Here is a 9660-nt window from a genome sequence, read left to right on the forward strand (position 1 = left end):
TATCATAAATTGGAGTTCCCTCCTAAGTTTACCAAAATCCCATCACATGCTCTCTGTCATGAGCCTTGGCAACCCTTCTCTCACCTCTTTGGGTGAACAAATATTCTATGATTTTTTTCTTGATTGTCAAACATGCCCTTAGAATGAGTGAGACATGAACACATGATGTGAATTCATTAGTGTCTCATGTGCAACATAGAAAAAGTCTATTGCACTCTCCCGAATTCAAATACATTTTGGACGATGATTTTTTCGCCCCCATGGTACCTTTATCTCTCTTTTAACAACTATTGCAACATTGCCTGAATCTTGCCTGAATCAATAGCTAGTATCTATAATCTTCAAACACTGAAACTTTGCTATTGCAAGCAACCTGCTGGGCTACCAAAGTCAACCAGCAACCTAATTAACTTACGGCATCTTGCTTTTAAGGGTTGTAAGATTTGTACACCGCCGGAACTTGGAAAATTAATAAGTATTCAAACACTGACTATGTTTGTTGTGGGCAAAGAAAGTGGATGTGGAACAAGGGAGTTAAAGAACTTGACAGAGTTGAGGGGGGAAAATACTCACATTTCAAATTTGGAGAATGTGATAGATGAGAAGGAAGGCAAAGAAGCCAATTTGAAGAAGAAAGAGTATCTTGATGAGTTGACGTTGGAATGGAGCAATAATAATCCACGAGGTGTTGCAGTTGATGAGGAGGTACTTGAAGGCATCCAACCTCACACCAACCTCAAAACCCTGAAGATTTTATCATATGGTGGTGTTAGTTTCCGCAGGTGGATGATGAGCGGTAATTTGACGAATCTGAACACCGTTAGTCCTTTTAATCTCTGGACTTCTTTATATCCCTGTATTTTTGGTATCATAGTAAAATGCCTAACCCCCCCCCCCCCCCCCTCCCCCCGGGTTCATGCTTAGCCAGAAACTAATCATTTGTATGATGCTTAGATTTTGAATGAGTGGTTTCGGCTGCTTGATCAGGAATATTCTTCACCTCAACATTTGCAGCCTTTACCTGATCTTCGGTTTTGTTGTCAACACTTTCAATTCTCCCAAACATAGTACCAGAAACTTCATCCTTTCCAGTTCCTTCACCTACGACACTCTTCCCAAGTTCGATATTTTGGCCAAGGCAGCTTGTAATTGTTTTCTGTTTTGATAGAGGTGGTGTCTTAGCCTCTGACTTCTGCAGTTGTAGTTTTTTGAGATTTACTATCAATTTTTTTTTTTTTTCAAGCTGTTCTTGAGTGTTCTTGGATAACATCTCCTATGAGTTCATCGAGAAGAATTTGCAACATCCCCTGATGAAGTTGCAGAAGATTTATATGACTCAGCTCTTGTCAGAATCATATACCCAGAAAACAAAGTTTCAGGGTCTTGAATATCTCGACTGTGAACTTTGGGTACTTCTGCACCTTTGCCTCTCATTATTTCTAATTCATTGACAAGCTTAACTAAACCAGTTGAGAGAGAAAGAGATTGACTATGTTCAGCCCTGGGCTAATATTAAGAAAGGAATTGCAGATACTTACATGGAAGGCAAGATCATCACAAATGTTTATGTGCATCTTGAATGGCATTTGACTTTACAAATTCTTGTGGAGAAATTCTTTAAATTATCTAAACTTTTGATCAGGGAAACCAATTTGCAGTAAAGAGGCTTGATACTAGCTAGGATCCGCAGAGAAAAGGAAAAAAAAAGAAAATAATGAAGAGAAACGAACCATGGTAAAGTAGAAGATATACCTTAGGTAAGGGATAAATCCCAAAAAATTTGGAAAAATCCAAGAGGCAGTGAATATCTTGGAAAAAATCTCGTAGTTTCTACATTAGAGGTATAGTGGGGTAGATGGCAAATCTATATCTATATATAATGGGCATCTCTGACCACAATCAGATGCTCTTCATCTTCTTCGGTTCCTTTGGAGGCCAAAAAAGAGAATATCAAGAAGAACATTTGTTCTTGATGTGGGCACGTTTTGTTTCGCCAAATTGTTCGCTATTTGACGGAGATAATTTTCAGGTGAGTGATTCAATGTGGGTTTTTTGGGTAAAGATCGTTAAGGAAAAGCTTGGAACAAGTTGATTCTATCATCTCCTGTTGATTGGAATGGAAATGCACAACCTGTTTAGCCTTGCATGAGTTGAGGACACAGGACAATAGTTTGCTTATTTATAACCATTTCATACTGAAAGGATCAATGTTATTGGAATCTTGCTTCCTTATCTCTAACTCTTTATTATATATATATATATATATATATATATATATATATATATATATATATATATATATATATTTATATGGAGGAAAATGATTGTGAGCTTGAAGCTCATATAGCTTATATGAGCTTGAGGGCCCAAACACATGTGGGCCCACATTGTTAGGATGATCCAAAGCATTCATTTGAAAGGACCTTACATAGATAGGATGTGTACAAAAAATCAGCTTCATAGGATCATTCTAACCCATCCAAATGTGGAGGGCAAAATGGACAGACACCGTTTGCCACAAATCTGCTCATTTTTCCCCTCCGTTTTTGGAAGGGTTAGGATTATCCAATGGATCTGATTTTTGGTACACACCCTATCTATGATGGGGCCCTTGCAAATGAATGGTTTGGATCACCACAAAAAAGTGGGACCCATGTGTTTGGGCCCTCAAGCTCATATAAGCTATATGAGCTTCAAGCTCACAATCATTTTCCTCATATGAGGTATATATATATATATATATATATATATATATATATGAGGAAACTGTTGGTGAGCTTAAGCTCACCAAACTTATGGTGAGCTAGCTTGCCCAATCACATGGGTCCCACATTTTGGGGAGTGATCCAAACCATTCATTTGCAAGGCCTTATCATAGATAGGGGGTGTACCAAAAATCAGCTCCATAGGATCATCCTAACCCCTCCATTTGTGGAGGACAAAATGGGGCAGATTTGTGTCTGTCCATTTTTGTCCTCCACAAATGGAGGGGTTAGGATGATCCTATGGAGCTGATTTTTGGTACACCCCCCATCTAGGTAAGGGACTTTCAAATGAATGGTTTGGATCATCCTAACAAAGTGGGCCCCCATGTGATTGGGCGCTTAAGCTCACCATAAGTTTGGTGAGCTTAAGCTCACCAACAGTTTCCTCATATGACCCAGTGCATTCGACCCTATTCGGATTCAAATGAATCATTGCTAGAGACCAGTGAATCTGATCTGAATTAGATCCAATAAGAGCCCTTAAAAGCAGCACTTTCTCTTATCTCTTTCAGATATTTAAGTCCAATTCACAGTTTCTTTCGGATCAAGCTAGGATAAAAACGACAAAAAAAAGAAGGGAAAAGTGTTTTTTTTTCTTTTCATGATAGTCAAACATGCCCTAAAAATGAGTGAGACATGAACACATGATTTGAATTCATTAGTCGCATGTGCAACATACACACAGTCCTTATTTAACTAAAAGCTGAAAAGTCTATTAAACTGTCCCAAATTCGAATAGATTTTCCTTTCATATTTTTTACTTACACGCCAAACAAGAGGGGCATTTTCACTTTTCAGTATATAATATTCAATATAAAATTATTAAAAATCTCTTTCAAATGTGTTCTCTTATTCATTGAGGTGGCTTCTTTCACATGTGTTATTGGTGAAGCCCGATCTCAGTCTAATTTGGAAAGTACTCTACACTTTGCCCTGACTGCGGCGGTAGTTTTGTACTTTCATAAATTAGGGTTTTTCTTTATTGTAACGCGTTTCTGAACGCCATATAAAAGAGAAGTGATATCATGAGACGAACGGAGAGGCGTGAGGGTTTGTAATCTTTTCTTTAGAATAGTGGAATCGTTGGCTTGTCGCTCTGCCGTGGACGTAGCCCACACCAAACTGGTTGGGTAAACCACGTAAATCTGTGTGTGAATATTTCGTTTATCTTTGCATCGTTATTCTGTTGCGTTGTTAATTCCTAACAACATGCAACAGATTGCAAATGCCTTTATGCGATAGTCCATAGCAAATCCTGTAATAATAAGATAGAGTACTGTGACAAACTTATCTATTCTTAACACGACCTTGAAAGAGGAACCACATATCCGCCCAGTGGATTCGACTCTATTCGGATTCAAATGAATTAGCTTAAGGCTCTGTTCACTCGCCTTCTCGAGAAAGGAAAGGAGAAGAAAGTAAGCCAATTTTTTTCGTGATCGGACATTTTCCACTGTTCACTCGTTTTCTCGGAAAAACGGATTTACACACGTGGAAATTCTAAATAATTACGTGGAAAACCAACTTTCTTGCACTTTCCCTCTAAATTTTCTCACCAAAAGGATAAGAAAATCATTTTCCTGAGAAAACCACTTTGCCTGCGTACTTTCTTTTCCTTTCTCGGCCAAGTGCATAACTAGAAAAAAGAATTTTCTCACAGTTTCTTTTCCTTTCTTTTCCAGTTTTCCACGTCAAAATCTTTTCCTTTCTTTTCTTCTCATGCAGCTAGAAAACAAGTGAACGGAGCCTAAGAGTGCTTTGTGGGATCTGTAACAACTTTTGACAGCTGTTTAAAAATAAAAGACAAGATGAGTTAGTGTGACTATTAAAACATGCTGGTGCCATGGTCCCTAACAAATCCCGTAATATCACTTTGTAGCAGATTTTGTCTTATTCATTTTATTCATCTGAGGTTTCTTCTCTCGCATGCAAAAGCCAGATGTGAAATGCCTTTCTGCGATGGTCCCTAGCAAATCCCGTGATAATAATATACAGTACTGTGACAAACTTATTAATTCTTAGTAGGACCTTGAAGGAGGATCCGCAGATCCGATCCATTGCATCCGACCCTATTCGGATTCAAATCAATCAATGCTACAAACCCGTGGATCTGATCCGAATTAGGTCCAGTAAGAGCCCTTAAAAAACAGCACTCTCTCTTATGTCTTTCAGATATTTAAGTCCAATTCACAGTTTCTTTCGGATCAAGTTCGGATAAAAAGGACAAAAAAGGGTAAAGTAATATATTCGCCCCTTCTTCTTCCCCGCCACCCCCTTTTTCTTCTCCAGTATTCTTTCTTTCGTGATTCCCTGAGCATTTTGAAGGCCGAATCGAGGGTTTTGTCGCTGTTTTTGGAGATTTTGATGAGTCTCTCTTCTTCAATCCGTGTTTATATACTTCGATCCTCGAAGATCTGGTTCTTTTTAAACGAGAGGCTTCTTTAGATCTCGACTCTGTTCCATTTCCAGTTGAAAAAACTAACTACTTGAGCATTTTTTCTCATAAAAATCACGACTTTACAGATCGATTCGTCGTTGAATGTTCAGATCTTCGAAGATCTGTGTGATTAGTGACAAAATTCGACGTTTTTTCTAAGGTTTGAAGCTTTTCAGATCTGGAGAATGATCAGTCCTTTCAGGTGATGCTCTAACACTCGATTTCTTCTTGCTTTGACGAGTCATAATGTAGAGAGTACTGAAATCGGATAACGAATTTAGATGTAGAGTTCTGAAATCGGATTAAAAGTTATGATTTGAAGCTTTTCAGATCTGGAGAATGATCAGTCCTTTTAGGTAAACGCTCTAACACTCGATTCCGGTCTTTTTTTTACGAGTTAGTATGTAGAGTACTGAAATCGGATTACGAGTTATGATGTAGAGTTCTGAAATCAGATCATGAGTTATGATTTGAAGTTTTTTCAGATCTGGAGAATGAGTAGTCCTTTTAAGTGATGCCCTAACACTCAGATTTCGTCTTGTTTTGACGAGTTATGATGTAGAGTAATGAAATCGTTGTATTTAGTTCTAATTTTCCTGCATCTCTAGAGTTTGTAGATAACTCAGTAGCTAAATGCTTGCAAAGTGACCAAGCTGGATTGGAATTTTCCCCCCAGTAGTCTGAATTTCGTGATTAATTCAACATGGAAACGCTTATTGTTTCAACTCAGGAGAGGAATCAATTTTACAGTAGGAACAAGTCTGAAATCTCTGATGGATTTGGTTCTTCGCCTTCTAGAGGTTTCAAAGAAATCAATTGCAGAACCTTTCAATCTGGAGTAGGAATTCTACCCCCTCCTTTTAATCTTCCAGCCTACGGTAGCCCTCCTGCAACAAGAAACATATCACATTTCTATCAATCATCACCATCTATTTATTCTCCGAGCGAAAATGATGAAAAGAGCAGTTTGATTCCTATTAAACCTAGGCTTTCAGACATAGATAGGGCTTATAGTGATGAAATATGCTACTCTGAGCTCTGGGCTGGACCGGCTTATTCGAACTCGCCTCCTCCGAGTTCATTGCCCATACCCAAATTCTCCCTCCGACAGAAACGGAGTATTTCGCTTGATCTGCTCGATTCGGCCTCTGGGATTAAGATCCATGCTTTTGCCAAGTCTGCTCCGGCTTCTCCCACGAGGGAATTGAATTCACCTGCGAGTGATTTCTTTCTCAGCACTGCTTCTGCGACTGAAAATCTGCGTCGCATCCTCCATCTTGATATCGCTGATGATTAAGTAAGAGGAGGGTTGGATCCTGTAAATATATATAAGTGTAGATCTTAATAAGTTACTCTGTGGTGTTAGGTTTTACAGTTCATGTAGGAATCTGTAAGGGGTGAGACAAAGAAGAGCATTTGCAGCTGGTAGAGCACAGCAATGTTCAGATGTTCCAACAAGGATCGATGTTAGTCTAATGGTCTTGGGTCTGAACACTGGCTTATTCTATAACAGAGAAGAAAATGATTAGTTAAAGCTTTCACTTGAGCATGTCACTCAGTTTCAAGTGTAGGAGCAACTGAAGAAAAGAAGGATGGTTGAAATTTTCTTTGAAGTACGATAAATGGGTACTCATTTTCCAATAGGATTGGCAGTTAAGCTGTCTGATCTGTATCTGGCTTAGAGAACTATATGTCTCTGATCTTAGAGAATTTCCCCTTAGGATTGTTTCTGTCTCACTCAGTCTTTGTTGGGTTGCAAATTAGGGTATCTAGTTATAGGAACTATGTAAATACTGTAGAATCACTGGTTCTAATTAGGTTGATCAGGTAGGCCTCAAAAGTTTATTTTGCAGTCTTTATGTCTTTAGCATATTTGTTTTCTTCATATCTTCTGTCCCGCCGAGTCTCATCTTTTACTTTGTCCTTACACTTTGGTGTTTCTCTTATGCTGCTTTTTCATCTCTACCATTCTTTGCTAATTCCTGACTCCTTCCTGGATGCTTTGTGAGGGCATCGCTTGTCCCTTTCCCCCTTTTTCTGTTTTTTAAAGGGAAAAGTTGGGAGGGGAGTTGGAAGAGTATTTGCGTGTTTCCTGTTTTTCATTCTGCTAGGTTTGACCTTTTAGGTGCTTTCAATTTTTTATCTTCTCTTGTTCTGTTGTAGTCTCCCTTAGGATATCTGTTCCCTGGGTGGCTGCAACTCTTCTAGCAATTGCTTCTGAATATGAAAGTTGATAGGTTAGCTAAGTAAGGTTTGGACTTTTGGGGCTTCTCTTTGGGGACTGCTGAATTTGCTGAGCACAAGGTAACACTGTTTTTTTGTATTCCATTTTATAAGCGCGAGCCTTATCCATTCGTGTCATACTTCTTTTGAAGCATCCTCTATTTTCCAAAACTAATTGGTGTTTTTATCTGCTCGTTTATCATTTTTGAAACAGTGCTGATCCCGATAGCCAGTGGAAGAATCTTCAGCAGGACGTTCTCAACTATGTTGTGCAACCAGTTACTTTCTGTAAGCAATGCCAATTTCTATGGGATTGGCTATTTGTCCCATGCATCGGGACTCCGAGGAGATAAAATCTACTACTTTTGGACTTAAAATGATGCACTTTATGTCACAATCCCTTTTAGTCTGCATTGTTATGGTATTTTAATCTTGGTGCGTCTTGTTAGTCATACTGAGATTCAGTTTGTTGAAGTAATCCTAAAGTATTACCATAGTAGCATGGTTGTGATCTACATATTATCTTTAGATCATTACATAAACATTAGTTCAGGTAATTATGGAACATATAAGAATGTAAATATATATGCATTGATTAAAACTGCTTTATATAGTATAAAATCAATGCCCAGAAACAGAAGTATAAGTAGCGCTTATTATCAGCAGGATTTTGGTGCGCACAACATATTAGAAGTGGTTCGATGACTTAGGGGCATTTTTGTCGTTATACCAACATGTTTAAATTAAAACACAAGGTGTGTGCTTTATTTTTATAATGATGAACAAAGGGAGTGAGTTTTTACTTCCTAGAACTTTCTCTATATTTTCTTTATTCTTCACTTCATATTTCTCTTGATTGGATTATAGCTGTTCTTTGCATCGTGACAAAGCGGGACGATCGAGATTGAAAGATGCTCATCCTTCCTTCATCAAAACAAGTTATTTCTTTCCTATTTCAATCGAGCACTTCATCTCTTTCTTATTTCTTCTAACTATTCTCCATTCTTTCTTCTCAAAATAAGGGTTGTTCGGCAACCATTAAATAACCGCATTCTCCACTTTTTTAGGCATTAAGAATGTGAAAGCACAAAAGTATCTCAAAAAGTCATGTTCCGCAATCTGGCCCACTAAGCCCGTTTCTAAACTTTTGCCTTCTTTTTAGGCTAAAAGCAAGGATTCTTTGGAGCGACTCATAGTCTTTTCTAAGATTCTCATCAATCTGTTTCTCGCCCGTTTAATTGGGCGAGAATGAGAAGCCTTGCCGAATATGCCCTAAGCTTTTTCTCCCAAAGATCCCTTTCATTTCTACAAAACTTTCTTATTATTCATTCACTCTCCCATCGAATTTTCTTCTCATGCACAAAATTTCTTTTTTTCCCTTGCTAAAATAAGTTTAACTTAAGTGAGGTGCACCTTAACAACTCACTTTAAATCATTTTTACCTCTTAAAAGCAAGGTCCTCCTTCATTTCACTTAAAACGGATGCAAGTTAGCACCCACTTAAAAGAGGACAGATGCATGTTAGCACCAAATCTTAAAAATCTCTAAACCCACCCCTTTTCCCTTTTAAACCCTACGAAATCCAAAAATCCAAATCCTTTCTATACCTCTTGATCCATCATTTTAACCCTGCGCACCCTTGGGATTGGTTTTCCAACATCCTACTCTATCTTTTGAACCTATTTTTCCCCTTTGTTTAATCCTTTCTCATAGTTGTCACTCTCTACCTTGGCATCTCTTCCCTCCATGTTTTCCTCTACTTTCTCTTCACTTTCCATGAATCTATTTTCTACCTTTGTCATCATAAACTTATCCCTTGATAACTTTCTTTTGTACAAATCATCTCAGTCATTTGTGCCAACAAATTTCTTGATCACCTTGAAGGAATAACTATAGTTCTTGATTGGTTTGTGAAGCTAGAGAAAACTGAACTAAAACTTGGGGACGTTTCCAGTTCTTAACTTGCCATAGATATCAGGACTTCACGTTGCGTCAGAAATCCTGGTTATGAAGATAGGTTTGCCAAGGATCAACTTCTTCTGGCATGGTTCAATTCTACTATTTCTCCTGAGGTTCTCTCACAGGTTTTTGACTGTCCCTCTACGTAAGACCTGTGGAAAGCCCTTCATTCTTTTTATTCTGAACAGTCTGATGCCTGCAGCACGCATCTTCAACTTCAAATTTGGAAGAAGGCAAGTAGACTAGCCAAGAGTATCTGATGAATGTGAAGACCCT

General features: G+C 38.3%; 1 long non-coding RNA gene across 1 annotated transcript; it reads left to right on the forward strand.

The window, feature by feature from the left end:
- Positions 1-4951: 4951 nt before the first annotated feature.
- Positions 4952-7924, forward strand: LOC143885129 (uncharacterized). The gene is made up of 2 exons (XR_013253148.1): positions 4952-7506; positions 7640-7924. It is a non-coding gene; the product is annotated as an uncharacterized LOC143885129 (long non-coding RNA).
- Positions 7925-9660: the final 1736 nt, after the last annotated feature.

This window comes from Tasmannia lanceolata, unplaced genomic scaffold (assembly GCF_043159265.1).
Source record: "Tasmannia lanceolata isolate RefF3 unplaced genomic scaffold, GAP_Taslan_0.1 ptg000008l, whole genome shotgun sequence".
NCBI classification, from domain to species: domain Eukaryota; kingdom Viridiplantae; phylum Streptophyta; class Magnoliopsida; order Canellales; family Winteraceae; genus Tasmannia; species Tasmannia lanceolata.